Genomic DNA, 18,873 nt, shown 5'->3' on the forward strand with positions numbered 1-18,873 from the left:
AATCCAGTTGCCCCTAGCACTGACATCTCACATCAGTATGGTATGGTTGTTGCTATTAATTAACAAAAATTGATACATTATCATTACTCACGTCCATATTTTATATAGACTTTTTTAGATTTTAAACAATTGTGGTAAAATACATATAACCTATAATTTACCATCTTAATCATTTTTAAAGTGCATAGTTCAGTGGGAGTAAGTACATTCATATTGTTGAGCAACCATCACCACCAGCCATCTCCAGAACCCTCTTCATCTTGCAAAACCGAAACCCTGTGCCCATTAAACAATAGCTCTCCATTCACTAGCCCCCTCGACAATTACCATTCTTTCTGTCTCTATGAATTTGACTACGCTAGATACGTCACGAAAGTGCGGTCATCCGGTATTTGTACTTCTGTGACCGGTTCATTTCACTTAGCATAACGTCTTTAAGGCTTGTCTACGTCACCCATCATCTCCATCTTCAACAAACTTCAAAAAAGGATGTTCCTGCACTTTCTACATCTTTCTTTAACAAAAGATCTTATTTATTTATTCATGAGAGACACACAGAGGGCAGAGACACAGGCAGAGGGAGAAGCAGGCTCCGCTCAGGGAGTGCAATATGGGACTTGATCCTGGGACCCTGGGATCACACCCTGAGCTGAAGGCAGACACTCAACCACTGAGCCACCCAGGCGTCCCACATTCTACAACTTTCTGCTCTCACCTATCTATCTCCTGATTCTCTAGTGTAGAGTTGGCCCTCTTCTTCAAGGAACACCAGCTTGCCTCTATTTCTGAGCCTTTGTCCTAAATACGATTTAGCATCTGGGGCACAAGAACCCCTGCGAGAACTAACATTTTAAAGCACTTATGAGAGGCTTCAGCTCTTATTCTAAGAAATATACACCTATTATATAATATGTATAATATTACATGTGTATAACATACCTATGTAATGTAGCGGCCCTCTGTCCACTAGCCCTGTGGGCCACCTCGGCTCATGCTCTGTGCCATCCTGTCCCATCCCCTTCTCTATCTGACTCACATGGCTGTTGAGTTGCTTCCAGTTCTTTTTTTTTTCTTAAATATTTTATTTATTCATGAGAGACACAGAGAGAGGCAGAGACACAGAGGGAGAAGCAGGCTCCATGCAGGGAGCCCAATGTGGGACTTGATTCCAGGACTCTGGGATCACACCCTGGGCTGAAGGCAGCCGCTGAACCGCTGAGCCACCCAAGTGCCCCTCAGTCACTAATTTTTTAATTAAATGTATGTACTCCACTACAGGACAGGTGGCTCTAGCATCCCACTAACATTTTACTTTATAATCTGAAAGACCGGCAATACACAGTAATTCCACTCAGAAGCCACCATGGTCCTATGACCCGGATTTATAGACGACATTTTATGACTGGGGAATGACACCACTTTCACAGGGGCAGCACAAGCTTCCATGTGCCCTCTCTTCATGCCTAAAATCATCTCTCTTCTCACTTGGATGTGACTTCTGGGTGCCAGGCACTGTGCTAGGGCCAAGGGCACAGCTCTCCGTCATTCAGCTGTGCAGAGAGAGCTGAGAGAGCTGCTGCTGGACCTTTTAAATGCTAGGCCCAAAAGGCAATCTTAGGACAGGGCAGGGTCTATAAGGTACTTATGACCACAATCTGAGTTCAAATGGGAACAAATCAGAACATGCAAGCCCGTTTGGTCGTATTGCTGAGCTAAGCTTTGTGTCTGATCTTCCAATCTGTGGCCTCAGGGCAAACAGGTGATCACACGTGTATGCATGTGAGTGTGTGCGTGCGCGTGGTGCTCAGTATTTGTGCAGCTGGCTGGCATGCATTCCTTACCACAAAAGAGGAAGGCTGTGCAGAGGCGGCCAAGAACCCAGCTACGGCAAAGTGGGTATGACGGGACCTCTGATTTATACTCCTCTTGCTGCAAAACACAACTGGGAAGTGGTGGGGAGGAAGCCGCCGGCGTGGGGATCGGCAGCCTGCTGTGTGTCTGGGTGCCTATGTGTGTGTGTGGGGGGGGATGTGTGTGCACACGTACAAGGGATCTCATATAGGGGCAGCCATGTGTTACCTGGAGATGGTGCCACAGAACACATCCAAATACCTGTTCTAAAATCATATATAAATTCATGGCTTCGGCTGAAACCATTAACAGCCGAAAAGCAGTTTGGTAAAGAACAGTTCCATGTAGAATATAATAATAATACAGTCATGGAGTTGACAAGGGCTGCTCTGTCGCGTCCCATTCCTTGTCCTCCCGGGAGCACACGTATACCCCATCTTCCCTGCAGCTGCGCTGGCTACAGGACTTCTTCGGCTGGTGGGAAGGAGCTAAGGGGTTGGGTGTTACTTTCAGAGCAAATTTCTAGGGCCTGTCCGTGATCTGCTATTTCTCCTCCCCCTGTCCCCGTGATGGTGGAAGTGTGGGTCTGGATCCTTCCCACGGAGGCCTGAGTGATTGCCACAAGCAGAGCCCTCTGCGGACAGGAGTTAGAGATGCAGAGCGAGCGAGGTGTGACTCCGAGCTGTGTTTAAGCCTCTCGGTTTCCAGGACTGTGTTGCTGGAGTTATTCTACTACTATGAGCTGCAAGGACATTAGGGAAACATGTTAATAATCTGCTCCCGGGGTGGAAGACAACAGGCGAAAAATGGAAATAATTGCTCATTTTGCTAAAAGGGACTCTTCTTTAATTCAGGGTGGTGGTGGTTGCTTTTTCTTATAAAAAGGATAGAAAGCCCAGGGAACACGAAGGAAATGGTTGGCTGTTTCTAAGATTCTATTCTCATACAAATTTGAATTTATAGCAGAAGATTTTGTGAAAGAAAGCAGTGGGAATAAAGTTCAGCTACTTAGCTGAAGGGTGCTGCTGTATTTAAATTTTTTTTAAAGATTTATTTATTTATTTATGGTAGACATAGAGAGAGAGAGAGGCAGAGACAAAGGAGGAGGGAGAAGCAGGCTCCATGCCGGGAGCCTGACCTGGGACTTGATCCCGGGACTCCAGGATCGCGCCCTAGGCCAAAGGCAGGCGCCAAACCGCTGAGCCACCCAGGGATCCCCCGGTGCTGCTGTATTTAAATCAAGCAACTCCTACTAGCAGCTTCGATGCTCGGAAGGTGTTAGGGGGAGGCATTTCCCTGGTTTTCCAGAGGCAGGTAGAAAACTATTTGCTCCTTTTAAGTCATAGGAAATAGTTGCTTCCTTCTCCTCAGCCTTCTCTTACATCAGAAATACTGTCTCCAGACCCAGAGCTTTCTCCCAGGGCTTAGCCTCCTCCTGAAAGGTGGAAAAGTCTGGTGGAGGGGAAGGGGGCTGCCACAAACTAGAAATACACAGCTTGATGAACTGGAGAGGAAGTGGGCCCAGTGACTTTGGAAGGCCAACATGTCCCCAGCACTGAAGGGGTTCACATTCCCGGGGACCCAGACACCTAAGACGGGTGACAATCTGCCACTGGCCTCAAGCATGGATTCGAATGCCACGCACTGGTGGCAGGTATGGGTGTTCCACTCACAGAGAGCCCAGCCAACTGCTCTGGAACTGCGGCGCATCCCAACTTTATTATTTGCTCATGTTGAGAGAGATTCCAGACTTGAGGTGGTGGCATTGATGCTGGGGACAGGCGGCCCGGATCGGTATCCTCGTCACACTCCTCGCTAGCTGGGGGAGTCTTGGGTGAGTTATTCAGTGTCTCTGTGCTTTAGTGTTCTCCTCTGAGAAATGGGGGAAATCATAGCATCTACCTTGCAAGTTGCTGGAGGATTAGGAGTGAGTTATGTAAAGCTTTCAGCACAGAGCCTCACCCACAGGGAGCACTGTGCCAGTTTTTATTATCCTCCTGCTGTTCTCGATCTGCCCGTAGGCACTGGACCTCCCTTGCCGTGGCAACTCTTCCTTGCACCAACTGCCCCACAGGAGCTGACTCCGTGTACTGCTGCTGGAGGTGGGGAGAAGCGTGAGTTGTGTACATCTGACAATTCTTAGAAGAAATTCAAGTATCTTTGCATAATATTTATGGCATCATCATGGTTTTGGAGAGGCCACTTACACTTGACTGCACTCTGTGGGAGAAATTATGTGCTATTATAGCATCATTTATGAACCTGAGCATGGGCTAAAGGCTTAGGACGAGTTCCTAAGAATGTTAAGGGTCTATCATATTCCACCCTTAAGGTGGAGAGGCATTCACACCCTCTCCCTCTTCACAGGGCTGAGGAGGTGAGAACTTTGCGGGAGGAGTGCCAATCAGGCATCATCGGAGGAGAACTAGAGCAGCAGGGGCTGCCTTTGGGTCTACGTGGGCTCAGGGGGCCCGACCACAGGCCAGAGGAGAGATGAAGGCATCTGGCCAGGGAGGACGAGAAAACCAGGCATCCGTTTGCTTCTAGATTATTCCACTCAGCTAAAGATGGCGAGATCTGAAGCAGACCCTCTGCTCAGGAATAAAGACAGAGTGACTGGCTAGTTTCTCTAACAGCAGCTGGGAGGCTGAACATATAATAAGGAGTTTGATAGGGATGAATTAGATGGACACAGCCTTGCCCAGGATTCAGGCTTGTAAGTAAGGCTCGCTGAGGCCGGGGCTCTCCCTCCGGTAAGTTCTGACGGCCTGAGAAGGAGAAAGAGAACTGCTTACTGCAGACGAGAGAAAGCCCCTGCAAGGGTTTTTTGATGTGGGGTTGGTCAGAAGCCTGGAGTCATGTATGAGATTGAATGGGGTTGGATTTCAAAGCCAGATTCAGGGTGATTTCTTATTTTTTAGGCATTTCCAACAAACACCCTCTTCAGAGTATGGGTGAACTTATCTACGGCTAGGATTCAACAAACAGTAGCTATTACTGTTATTATTATTATTAATTATTTTTATTATAAAATTATCAAATTGTATGATGGTTTATTTCTTTAACGTTTGTTTTTAGTTTTTTTTTTTTTTTCCCTAAGTAGAGGATGTTCATTATGAGCAATTGTTTTGAAAAATGGAAGGGAGTATTTTGCTTTAAAAAAAACAAAAAGGAAGGAGCAGCGGGTAAAGGGTAAACCGTGTGACATGAAGTCTCAGCTCAAATGTGTGCTCTACGGAGGGGACCTGGGATATGATCAAGGTGTCGACAGCGCTCTGGTTCTGGCCCCCCTTGGAGTGAAGAAGCCACACTTCAAATGTGGCACATCTGAGGAGGTATCGCCCTTGGGGAAGGCAGGGGCAAAAATGAAATCCCCTCCAGAAATGTGGTTTGGCTAAATGCGAGGTATTAAACTAATTCTGGTTTTCTTTGAATGGAGTTAATAGTCAGGTGAACTAGAAGAGACATTCTGGGACCCGACAGGGGCAAAGGAAAGCTCCCTGCAGGCCTCCAGCCACCAAGCCTTCCCCCAGCCTCCAGGTGTGGAGATTAGACCCTGCACCCAGGCTTGCCCGGGACCAGGCGGTGACACAACCACTGCTCTTCTCTGCCTCTCTTATTGCAGGTGGTTCCGAGGTTACCTTTACAAAAGGATACACAGATTTTCCTTCTTCTGTGTCATTAAAACCCCATGCTCCTCATGCTCCCATGAAGAGGCACATTTAAACGTGCAGTAGCAAAATGAAGAACTCTCCTACAACTCCTAGGGGACGACACTGAAATGGTGCCTTCGGTGACGGAAATCATGAATGCAGAATTAGCTGGGTCAGTCTTGCAGAAGATTGCTGCAACAGCAAACCCAAACAAGATCCCGCCACTAGTCCTGGCCCTGCAGCTCGCTGGGTGAGGTTACGGAGTCAATCCCAGTTATGTAGACTCCTAAGAGGAAGAGACACGCTTGGTAGGACAAAATCGCTCTCATCTAAAATCATGTGTACTTTGCTTTTGGAGAGAAGTTGGAGACACAGATTCAGAAACAGACGCTAGGGCGCCTGGGTGGCTGAGTGGCTGAGCATCTGCCTTTGGCCCAGGGCGTGACCCCGGGGTCCTGGGATCCAGTCCTGCATCGGGCTCCCCGCAGGGAGCCTGCTTCTCCCTCTGCCTGGGTCTCTGCCTCTCTCCCTGTGTCTCTCATGAATAAATAAGTAAAATCTTTAAAAAATAATAAAATGAAAGTTCCCTCCTGGGCAGTCCAGGTGGCTCAGCAGTTTAGCACCCGCCTTCAGCCCAGGGCCTGATCCTGGAGACCCAGGATCGAGTCCCACATTGGGCTCCTGCAGGGAGCCTGCTTCTCCCTCTGCCTGGGTCTCTGCCTCCCTCTCTGTGTCTCTCATGAATAAATAAGTAAAATCTTAAAAAGAAAAGAAGCAGACGCTAGTCTGAGTTGAATTCCACAGCGCACCTCTGCCCTCAGCACACCCGCTGCAGCCAGCAACCCACAGTTGCTCAGGTGGGCCCGCACGTCCTTACCGTCCCCACCTGCTCAGTCACTGCCACTACAAACCTCCTACCACCTGCTCTCCCCACTCCCCCCACTCCAGTTTTCCTGTCTCCGGATTACTTCCCATCTTGCTTTCCCTTAAGCTGCCGCATGGCCCAGTCCGAGGGACACATTTATCCTGGCTGCAAAGTCAACGGCGTCCCCCAGAGCTGGCGATCCGGCCGTTCGGCCCCGTTAGACACCTTCCACATGCACATATGGTTGGGCGGTCCCGCTCCTGAACCCAGCCTTAAGAATGGGTCACGATGATGCTGTTGGAGACGCTCATGACGGCAGGTGCGCACCGCGGGCGAGGCACGGTGCTAACCCAGCCCTCCACATTTCTTCACTTGGTCTGTTCTCGCAACAACCCAATCATCCCCGTCTTACAGGTGGTGAAGCACAGTTCAGAGGTGTCGAGGAATTTGCCCAGGGTCCCCCCAGTCTTCAGGCTCCTCTTCTCTACACAGTGGTGCCCAGCAGGGGTGAAGAGATGTCCCACGTCCCAGCGACAAAGGATGGCAGGAGTCATTTCAGGTAAGGCTGCATATCCGCCCATCACACTTCGCCTTTTCCCTCCACACTGAGAAGATTGCTCTGTTGCCCGAGAGACCCCAGCCTCTCCTCTACTATTTCACCAGCCCCCCAACGCGATCTGTTTGCGTCTGGGTCAGCCTGCTGCTCCAGGATGCTTCTGAGGGCTAAGCCCCGGATCTCCTTGTTGCAGCCTGGAGCTGGCAGGTGCCTGGCCTCTAACAGAGACTCAACAAAGCTTGCAGAACTGGATTGACTTGGCGTGGGGGTGGCTCTGTTTATAGGAAATTTGGCCCAGAATTCTGGTTTGGGTGCCCGACAATAGGAAATTGGAAACCTGACAATACTGTCCTGCTGATGAGAATAGTATAAGCCTTGAAAACCTCAAAAATGCACTTTTAAAAAGGACGGCCAGAGTGCCAGTTTCGATCTGTACCCCCATGGAGCTGGGGTACTCAGACAGAACCTAGTGAGACAGCAGTGAATTTACTTTCTAAGGATTAAGTCTCCTCTCCTGCTGTAATTTAAGCTGTAAGGCTTCTCATACGGTATAAACATCCCTCTATTAATTGAAAACATTGCTGGTTAACAGATACATCTCAGTTTCAAAGCGTTTTATATTCTGTACTATACTTGGAAAATATTTTCCAGTGGGCATGTGGCTAACTTCTCATATTATTTCAGGATCAGTGCTTGGTAGAATTTATTAAAAGATAAATTCAAGAGAACTTGTCTTCTCAAAGGAAACAGGAAGGTCACTGTTGGAAAAAGACCAAGCTCCTCTTTTATGGTGGAGAAAACCAAGGCCCAGAAGGTTAGGTGACTTCCCCAGATCACACAGCCTTCAGGCTAGAGACATCATGTGGGAAGGTCCTAAGTCAGAGGACTTGGAGTGGGTGTGGTGTGAGGGTGTTGGCGGGGGAGGCGGGGTTGGTCACGGCATGGTGGGCCATCATGAGGGGTTTGGATTGCATTCCAAGTTCAATGGGCACCAGCCAAAGGGTTTCATGCAGGGAAGTGCTAGGATCTGATCCATCTTTTCTAATATAAAGACCAAACTTCTGCTGGAAGGAGAAAGACCAGGCTTTAGCTGTGGTGAAGGTGTGAGATGCCTGTCACCCTGTGAGGGTGTGACCGTGGAATTGGAAAGAAGGGAATGGGAGCGAAGTATATTTTAGGATCAGAATCCAGAGAACTTGTCATGGGAGATAAGGAAGAAGGAAGGATCAAGGGTGACTACTTGGGTGGATGAGGATACCATTTAAGAGATGGACAGGAATAAGGACAAGGCACTAAGAATTGGGTTTTGGACATGAACTCAAGTCAGGTTTGAAATGGAAACATTGGGGGCACCTGGGTGACTCGTGGTTGAGCATCTGCCTTCGGCTCAGGTCATGATCCCGGGATCCTGGGTTCGAGTCCCACATTGGGCTTCCCGCAGGTACCCTGCTTCTCCCTCTGCCTGTGTCTCTGCTTCTCCTTCTGTGCCTCTCATGAGTAAATAAAAGAAATTTTAGAAAAGAGAAAGGTTATTGAAATGGAAACAGTGTAATAGATGTGAACCGCATGGTGTCTGGCACAGGGTAGGCGTGGTGGCAGTGATACCGCTGTTTTTATCACAGGCATTTTCACCACACCAGTGGGGTTACTAAGGCCAAGGAGAAAAGAGATTTATATTGTAAATTATGGTGTCCTTTGTGCACAGGCTCCTTGACTAGGTCGTGGGTGACAGACACACTTACTAGCAAATTGATGCAAGTGTCGTGAATGTTCGGTATAAACTGGCATTCATAGATACGATATGATTTTGGTTCTTCCCCTATATGACGAGTCTGAGACCCGCTTTCGGTTATGGCTATTGACGATGATCTGAAGCTTGTACAGAATTTGTTACTGAATTTTTCCACTCTTCCAAAGGAAAGAGCTTTACCTTTACAAGGAATAGCTTATCAGTATTCCTGGCATTCCTGTGTGATGGCTTATTGTTCGGATGTTCCTTATCCATTCTCTGAAATGGATACATGTACAACATACATGACAGAGTTCAAACTCTGTCAGTAGAAACTGCACATCCTTTTAAGAGAACATGCCTTTATTTTGTTCCCCAGTATCTTGATTTTTGGCCAGCTCTGTGCTCTGATACTCCTCTACTGCTCTCTACTGTTCAAAATGGTCCAGCCGCCAGCAAACTGCGCGCAAAGCAATCCACTGGGGCAGAAGTAGCAACCTTTACTCTCTATCTACGCTTTATTTTAGGGAGATTTATATGACAGAAATAGTCAAAATAATGATCCACGGGGGGGCGACAAACATATTTTAGACAATCCATTTTCAAGGATTTCCATTGGGCACTATTTATGATCATTATTCCCTATTCTCTCTTAAAGTATTTTTATTGAGTTCCAGCGTGAACTCCTTGATCCCTTGCTTTATTATAAAGGCTTGTGAGAATGTTACGGTTCAACCTACACGAGGTATTGTTTTGATGCCTTAACTGTAAGTTCTGGATGCTTGCCAGACAAGTGTCTACATAAGTTCACAAGAAACAAGAGGCCACGATAACTGCCTAGCCACTTAAGGGCATCGGATCCTATAAAACTAAATTCAAATGGTTAGTTATCTGCGATCATCATTTTCAATGGCTGTAAAATTGGTTTCAAAGGTAGATACAACCGAAATCACAGTGCAGCAGAGCTTTGTAATAAGTAATATTTATGACCCGTCTTTCATATTAAATATCCTAAACGGGAGAAGACCCACATTTTAAAGCAGCCAAAGTAATTTTAAGACCACAGTTGCACGCCTGTGCACACAAATGTTCAAGAGAGACGTGTTTAGGTTAGTAGGGACTTATCTCAAATACCAAGATCTATGTTAAACTGCTCGAATGACCTACATTTTCTAAATAATTGCTATTTTTTCTTTCTCTACAAGGATAAAGTAGCTTGTAGAGGGTTTGTTCTCAGTTCCAGAAACCAAGGGCTCCTTTCAATAACTTGTTGATTGTAATTTATAGAACTAACCGGCTTCAGACTCGGAAACCCATCTTACATTGTGAAAGTGGTGACCTCTGCTGGAAACACGCAGGAGGAGCCAGAGTCACACACCGGCTCCTTTTCTCCGGCTTGGCTCCATTGCTCAGAACATGGGAAAAACAACATCCACTCCTGTTTGCTTCAGGAGCGAACCTCGTATGCGAGTCTGCTGCTAAAAAAGCATTCCTTAAGACTGACACCTCATCTGATCTCATCTGTCCTGGAGAATTTAAGCTCTTTTGGTGGGACATCTGCTTTCCTAAGAGAAAGGCTCTCCCCAAACCTGATGCCACCTAGCTCTGTGACTGCCCAGCTAGGGTAATTAGCTTAACGCTTCTTTGCCAAGCGGCTGGAGCACCTTGGGTGGATGAAGAAGGGGATCACGGCCCCTTTGAAAGCATGTCTTAGGCCTGCTCATTGCTGCCTCTGCCAGCTTCCCAAACAGGAAGCCAGTGAAGTACCTTGTAAATATGACCCCAGTTGGCGAGTGACTTCAAAGGCACTTTCTGCAAAACTCTCACTTTGGGAGGGGCCGGGGCCTCGTTGGATATATTCATCTTGAAACAAAAAGGAAGGAGCGTGTGTAAAGTTAAAACCACTGACATGGCCAGTTGAGGAATTTGAGTGTTGGCTTGTGCCTCAGAGCACCTTTCTGTGCTGCTTTAGAAAATGATGACCTCAGCACTGTGCCACAAAGCCACTATTGTCAAGGGTGCCCTACAAACACTGCTATGAGGATCCAGGCCGCTTTGGGTTCTTTATCAGGGAAACAAAAGAGCCACAAGGTGATTGTCACTAGGATCTAATGCTTTCCAATGGGACTGGCCTCATAAAAGAGCTTACAAAGGTTGAAGCTGCTCTGAAATCAGGGTCCTCTGGGGCACACATGAACTAAAAGTGACCATCATATGACAGATGAATGGGCAATTGCTTATGAACTGTGAATGCTGAACAGGCCTAAGTAGCTCTTGCTGTTGAATCATCAGTGGCAAACCCTTAGGTCAGCAGAGGCTTAAAATGGCCCAGCATCTGGTGTAGAGGGAGAGAGGCACAGAGAACCAAGTGCAATGTGTAGCCTCAGGTTCCAAGTACGGACTTTCGAGTCCTCTTTTCCTCATGCGCTGTCTCGGACTTTCCAAAACCGCTTTAATGAAACACAGCTGGATTTTGTACTCTTCCCAACCATGCAGAGGATGGGGAAAACGATTTTGCTTACTTGCCTACGTCGTTTGTAGGCTAAAGTGTGAATGAACTATCAAAACCTTCTGAAACTTATTAAAGGTGAATTTTGTCACCAGAGACACATTTTACAGCTTTAAAAAAAAAAAAAAAAGCTATGGGGAATTTTCAGCAGGACATGGGTATTTAAAAACACAACTCGCTCAGTTAATTGGGAGCCACAGAGCTAAACCTCAGACAGTTGAAGCTTTAAAATTTCTCTTGGGGGTTTAAGGGTATTGATCATAATATGCTTATTTAATACTGTTTGACTGTGTGACTGCTCCCTGGCATTAGGGGTAATCCTTGCCCTGCTCCTACCCAGCCCTGGAGAGCTGGACATAATATTCAGCATGTGTTTGTGAAAACATAGCAACATATTCTGCATTCCTTCGAGCACAGTTTTAGGACCTCTCTACTGCAGCAAAGTTGTTTTAGTTATTTCCAATAAATATTTATTTCATTTGGCATGATACTTAGCTCCATATTTTATTAATTAGCCTTATGTTTCATCCTAAATGCTAAAATAGGAGCCTTTCAAGTTACTGAGGACCCCAAATGCATTTGTAATGAAATGCTAATACGGTCTTTGTGACTTTAGGGATTTTGGTGTTGATAAATTTGAGGGTGTTTTGGAGCTGCATCTAATGCCTTATAGAAGCATTTTATGAAACCATGGTGGTTTTATTCTATTAAGAAATCACACCCCTAGAGGTGTCTGAAAAACTTCTTTTAGAAGATTCCAAAATGCCAGATGCAAATAGTTTTGCACTGGAACACCAATTTAGGAACACAAACATCAGGTGACTTTTGATTTTTTTTTTTTTTTAAGAAGACTTTCTGATTTTAGAAGACGTAAATATCTGATTGAAATTCTAGGGGTCACAGTTAGCAGGTTAATGTCAAGTTAGGTTTTAAAAAGTTTCTCCAGATATGCAACAGATGACACTCTGCAATTCTAGCAATGTTCACCCATTCTAGAACAAAGCTCTAAACACACTTGGGAATTTCCAATCAGATCAGAAAAACACCAGCGAGCGGGCTGGGACTGGGATTTTTAAAAATGCTGAAACCCCTGCCAAGAAATAATTTCTCCTTAGACACTGTGTGGGCAGAAGTGGTGTATGATTCCTCTCGACGACGTTCCTGCTTCTGTTCTTGTCCCTGCCTGACATCAGGGGAGGAGCACAGGCTCGTCCAGGCCGCCTCTTTGGATTGGTTGGGTATCTGAGGCTGGAGGGCGAGCCCCATCTCTTCCCAGCAGAGCTGACCCTCTTCACATCCTGGAGGACACAACCCCCTTTTCCTGTCCTTCTTTCCCTGGGCAGTTTAGAGGGGAATCATGAAGCTTTCTTGAGATTGTTGATCACACATAAGGTTTTAAAACTTCTTCTCCCTTCCACTTTGTGTATCAAGGGAAAGACCGGTGATCAAAATCTAATTTTGCCATTTGGTGGCTAATAATTTGGTGGTTCAAGTTCAAGCATGGCTCTGAGTTTGTGATATGAGTTCATGAGCATTCTCTCAGCAACCCCTGTGCGCTGGGTACTGCAGGGAATGCAAAAGTAAGTCGGTCACCGTTCCCCATCTCAAGAAGCTTAGGATCTGGTCGTGAGGTTACAGAAGTACCTCATCTAAATTTATAATTTCGAGACAACTATGAAGTGGAATTCAGTATTAGAGATGAGAGGTTAAGAAAAATCTGAACCAGATTGAATTGTCAACATTTGAGCATTTTTTTAAAAAAAAAATCTATAAAATCGCAATTTCATATGGCTCAACCCAGAACTTGGTGAGAACCTAGAGCTTGCTACATCATGCTTCATAACTCAGTTGCAAACTCATAAAAGTCTGAAATGATTTTGAAATGAATGAGGGCACCACTCCCTTTCTCCCTTCACTAGAACTTGTTTTCCAAAAACACAGAGGAGCTAACTCATTTTCAATGGCCTTCCCTTTCTTCAAAAAGGTTCTCCTCTTCAACACAGCCCTTTTTCTAGATCTTACTCTCCTTTTTCTTGAGGTTCCCCAGAGCACACGTTTCTGTGCCTTCGTTTTTACAGGATTTCCCTTTGTTTTTATTTTTATTTTTTTTTATTGAAGCAAAGTCGACACACAATGTGGCGCTGGTTGCAGGTGTGATAGTGATTCACGGTGAGGCCGCCCTCCCCTCAGGAGTAGCTCCATCTGTCATCACACAACACTATTACAATACCATTGACCATGTTCCCTGTGCTGCTCTATAGGATTTCTCTTTTAAGGGAACTCATGGGGAGGTGAGCTATCCCATCTGAGAAGAGCGGACCTATCACACTGGGGATTGGCAACCTGCCAGTAACATCAGAGCCTCTTGTGAACTGGAACAAGCAAGAAGTTCGTCACTGAACAAACTCTAAGCAGGAGCATTTCTGCTCACATTTACTTAACCTTCATTTTTTTTTTTTTTTCCATTTACTTGAGTTAACTAACCTTCATGGTTTTTATGCTGTCAACTGAGGAGGTGATGGCACACAACTACTCATTCTTATCAAAATAAAAAATAACCACCACAGTGCAATTTCCTCTCATCAAACCCCCCCGCCCCCCCCCCGGGATAGCTAGAATGGCATTTCCGCACACAGAAAAACCTGCAGACGAGAGTCGCCAGTGATGGGGGTGTCCCCAAAGACCCCACCCAAGTGCATATAAGAGAACAAGCAGGTTGAGACCTCTACCATGACCAGTGTCCCCCTTGCTCTTCTCCTGTCGCTCTGAACTCTACCCTTGCAGGGGTGGAAAGTGTGATTTATCAGCTCTGAGAGGAGGAGGAGGAGGAGGAGGAGGAGGAGGAGGAGGAGGAGGATGGAATCTCACAGGAGGGAAGACAGAGGCAGCCTGTCACAGTCCCTTCTTCAGCTGCAGCAGACAGAAAATGCCTGGGAGTCCAGCTGGAAGGCATGACTATTCCATGGGGTTAGCCAACCAATTACTAACTAAGGGCTGTGTTTCCTAAGGGTGACCAGAAAAGTTGTGACCTTGCCCAAATATTCACTCAGAGATAGAGGAAGAACTAGGCCTCTACCGAATAAAGTAACAGTGAGAAACAAAATGGATTGCTTTATGATTGGGCTCGGTGAGCCATGTTTATCCAACACACTAGTTCCAAACATAATGTAGAAGGCCTGTGTGTCCTGGGGCTCTAGAAGGGATTTAAATTCAGCCCATCAAGTACAGGAGGGTATGGCTGCTGCTAATTCACAGGTTTAAAACAAAAACAAAAACAAAAACAAAAACAAAAATAAATAAAACAAAAAAACAAAAACAAAACAAAACAAAACAAAACAAAAAAAACAGGCTTCGGGGCACCCGGGGGGCTCCAAGGTTGAGCATCTGCCTTTGGGTCAGGTTGTGATCCTGGGGTCCTGGGATCGAGTCCCACATTGGGTTCCCTGCATGGAGCCTGCTTCTCCCTCTGCCTGTGTCTCTGCCTCTCTCTCTGTGTCTCTCATGAATAAATAAATAAAATCTTAAAAAAAACCCACCAGGCTTCTATCTGTGTAAGACTTGTTTTTATAGTTTGGTTTCTACTTATCTTACTACCTTAATCTTCAAGTACATATTAAAATATCTTCTGAGGGATGCCAAGCCTTTTTTTTTAATAGCAGTTCATGAAGTCTGTGGCTGACTTTACTCCACTTCTGTGCTTCTTTCCATTTCAGCACACTGACCCAGGGACAATAAAGGAATACATTTCCCTTCACCATATAATACACTGACACCAGCATGCTTTTCCAAGTAATTATTTTCTTTCTTTTCCTTGATTTAATCTTGCCGCCCTCTTCCCCCTACTTTTTTTGCTAATGCAATGCCACCTTTTCAACTATCTTCTGTTGCATGAAGATAATGGCTAAAATTTGTTGACCATCTACTTGTTCCAAATGCTTTATATATTTTATCTCAATAGTTACCATAATCCGGGGGAAAAACTAACAGTATCCCCATTTTGCAGAAGGAGGAAAGGGAACCTCGGAGAGGCCAGTTTATAAGGTTAACACATCAGAGAGCCTGGACTCTCACCTGAGCCTGTCTAATCCCTCGGTCTATTTGCTTCCAAAAAATGAGCCGAATGGGCAGTAAGAATGTTCATTGTAAGAGTGGACCAGGGATCTAGTTCTGCAAATGACTTATGGATTATTTGGTTAGTCCTTTAATCTTTTTTGGTGAAATAAAAACCACACTACATCCATCTATTTATCGTAAGGGATTATGATACGAGACAGACATGCCATTATTGATCAAGCACACCGAGCACAGGTGATGGAAATAGTCTTAGTAACACAGTACGACTTCCGTTTTGCCTTCATCCATACTATAATTTCCTCTGTAATATTATCATATCATGTCATATTATTTCTGTATTTGAAATACTATAATTTAGGAGTTTCAACTTACAATAAAGACACTCTGTAGGTTTCCCCAGCGTATCCCTTTCGAATATAATGCAAAAAAATTTAAAAATGTGGGGAGGGGATAAAGCCACAGTGGAATATTCACAGTAGTGACTTCAGAGGAGCTCAGTAATTTCCTATCAGGCAAAACATTTGCTCCTTTGTTTACATAAAATAGACATAATCTAATCTATGTTTTCCATTTCTGCATTGAATTATATTCATCCTGAGTTTCTTTTTCCATTTCTTTTATCCCACCTTCTTCCCAACTTGCCTGAGGCATTTTGCTGATCTGAACTTCAGCCTTTTCTGTTGGTGGACAATGACCTCTCCTTCCCTCTGTGCTCCTCTCACCTGACTCCCTGTGCCCCCTTCCTGCCCTCTCTGAGTGCTTCCAGCTCAGCTGTTGGCCTCCCTTTGTGTTTTCCTCCTCTGCCCTCACTGTTAACATTCTGGCATCACCTCCCATCCCTCCCTCCCTCATCCCTCGTGCCTCCTTCCACGTTTCCTCATTATTGCTGCATTTATAAATAGCCTCCAAGTAATCTATCATTTATCCCAACACGCTCAGATAATCTCTTGACACAGCTCACAGGCAGTAGTTAACGGCGGCAGGAAAATTTACCAGGCTCATTTATTATCCCCTTAGAGGAGTGCTGAAGCAGGAGTCCACACCGAAACATCTTACCTGGTTCAGCAGCCCCTGAAGAACCACCAACAGTCAGTAAGGAAGCAGACTTCTTACGTCTAAGGATGACACGAGGCGCTGAATGACAGGGATCCCTGGATGCCCCGTGCGTTTTGTTAGCCTTGTTTTCCCGTCACAATTAATACCAACCCACTCTCGTGCACCTGCAAGGTGCCTGCCTGGTTTTAGCTGTGAAAAGTGAATTGTTTAATTCAGGGCTCTTCGTGCAGGTGTGCAGTCTGTGTACCGCCTGGTGGGGTCCAGCAGAGGGGTGAGCTGAGGCTACTTGTCAAACCATAGGTGGAGACTCTCATGATACTATTTTTCAGAGGAAGAAAATGAGGCTCAGATGAGTTAAGCAACTTGCCATGTAAATTTGACAAACGTATAACCTATCACCCGTAGACTATTCCCTTACTAAACTGTAAACAAATTGAGGGCAGGCCCTGTGTCCACCGTGCTCACCCTTGCAGCTACTAGTTTTTGAATGAATGAAAAAATAAAGGGTACAAGTCATGAAGCACCTAAAAGCTTGGTTTTTCCAACAGAGGAGATATAGGTGATCTTGACGAAAAAGCCCACCGTTCTAACTCTTAGGCATCCCCTCTATGCTCCCTCCTTCACTTCCACCAGAACAGGGCTGAGGTGGTGGGGGACAGTGCGGGAGAGTCTGGACACACCCACTTGGCCATGGGGCAGGTGCGGCTGCAGGAAGCAAGGCAAGGCAGGTGTGCAGCATCAGGACATCATACTGACTGGGGAGAGAACCTGGGCTGGAGGAAGGAGGGAGGTTCAGTGAGGGGTACTGGAGGGCCTCCTGATGGCCTGAGTAGATTTGGCCTGCAGGGGAGCTTGTTTACTGGCAATACTGGGGGCTCAGGAGGTTGACGGTCGATGTCCAGTGTGCACGGGGAGACATAAGTTAATAACAATGGCAACTGTGCATTAATACTTGTGTCAGGTCCTGTGTGTTGTAGGTGACCCTTCCCATTTCAAAGTCAGGAAAATGAGGCTTTAAGCAGCAAAAGGCAGACTCCAGATTCATTCATTCCCAGATCTGTGGTTTTGAAAATTCATGTTCTTGCCTTTCTACCTTAGGAAGAGAGACTGGGGCTCAAGGAGATGCCCTCGGGGATTGGGGTTGAAGGGAGAGCCCCACCACCAACTTCGGCGAACTTAGAACTCAGCTTACGCAAACAACACTGGCACTGAGATAGAACTTTGGCTAAGGCTGCGCAAAAGGAGTACGTCACTGGAGACAGATGAAGAGCCTGCTTACCACCACCTCACCTCTGAACAGCACCAGCCTCAAGGGGACTTGGCATTGATCCGCCCCACTGCCCTGCGAGGGAAGCACTTTTAATTCTCTCTGGTTCCAGAACCTGGGGTGGTAGTGTGACTGTGGAAATGGGAGCCTTGGGCAGGCAGGAAATCACACTGGCATTAAAATGTTGAGTTCAGATCGTTCTATCTGCTGATATGTGACCCGAAGCTATCTTAAATCCTTTTGGAAAGAGGTAGGGTACAAACTTTAAACATGGACAGGTCTGTCCAGTGGATACATTTGCCCAAGCAACCTTAAAACGTGTGTATTTTTCTTATATACTTTTTTTTCTTTAATCAGATCTTTTATTTACATGCTGCAACTAAATCATCAAAATCCTTTCAGTGGCTCTTTCACCAGGATGCCTGTCTGAACGCGGCTCTATGTTTCGGCCTTAAGTGTGTTCATAGGCTCCATGTAATTTTCTTACATATGCTGTTTCTCTCCTCAAAATGACTGCTTTAAGAATGCTGAGGGAACAAGGACAGGGACAAGGGGCTGGGACACGTGGTTGTTTGGTGAAAGTAAAATGCTATGCCATTTTAATGAAGATAGGTACAGTATATTTCTTGACGTTAAAATTATTCATAGACTGCTTCGTACCTGACAGAAAAAGAGCTGTACCCTTAGCAAAAGAGCTGAGGACAGAAGGAAGTGTAGGAGAGAACTGGGGTTATCAAAAAGATGACTAGTGCCCCAAACTGTGGGTCTGCTGGGAGTGCCATGGTGAAGGAGCTGGGGGTACCCATGTGCCTTGCCCGGCCCCCCACCCATCTCCGTCCTGGGGCTGGCCCCACTCTAGACAACTGGGTTTGGAAGGGGCAGCCGTGGAGGCCACTCCTGGGTCAGGGGGCACCCTCAGGCTAGGATCCCCTAATGGCTCCCCTAAATGGCTGGGAGAGAAATGACAAATATCCGCCGGGCTGTGGGTTACCACTGGGTATACCAGAAAGCCGGGCTGTTCTGGACACATTTTGGATGGACTGTGTGACCAAGGTCAGAGGATCCCTACTTTTCCTTCACATTGCCTTGCTAATTTACTGTTCTGCAAAGTGCCAGCACTTCACTACCATCTTACACTGTCCCTGGCCACCCTGAAATGGTAGTGGGGAAGTGGGAAGCACAGGGGACTCAGAGCCAGAGAACTGGGTTCTACTTCTGGCTCTTCTAGAACTGACCTTGGATGGGGTGATTAAATGCTCTGGCCACGGTGTCCTCATCTGTCAAAGGTGGAGGATGGGCTGGGAGGCACAGTG

General features: G+C 46.2%; 1 protein-coding gene and 1 long non-coding RNA gene across 6 annotated transcripts in view; one reads left to right on the forward strand and one right to left on the reverse strand.

Moving 5' to 3' along the window:
* SCFD2 (sec1 family domain containing 2) overlaps positions 1-18,873 on the reverse strand; it is a 413,781-nt gene that overhangs the window by 83,758 nt on the left and 311,150 nt on the right. The gene's annotated exons all lie outside the window — the stretch shown is intronic.
* Positions 1,819-18,166, forward strand: LOC144283641 (uncharacterized). 2 transcript variants are annotated; one of them, XR_013352218.1, is made up of 4 exons: positions 1,819-1,892; positions 3,873-3,953; positions 6,784-6,928; positions 17,392-18,166. It is a non-coding gene; the product is annotated as an uncharacterized LOC144283641 (long non-coding RNA). The 2 variants fall into 2 exon arrangements; XR_013352217.1 differs by lacking the exon at positions 17,392-18,166 and adding an exon at positions 9,942-13,969.

This window comes from Canis aureus, chromosome 14 (genome assembly GCF_053574225.1).
Source record: "Canis aureus isolate CA01 chromosome 14, VMU_Caureus_v.1.0, whole genome shotgun sequence".
In the NCBI taxonomy this organism is placed as follows: Eukaryota; Metazoa; Chordata; class Mammalia; order Carnivora; family Canidae; genus Canis; species Canis aureus.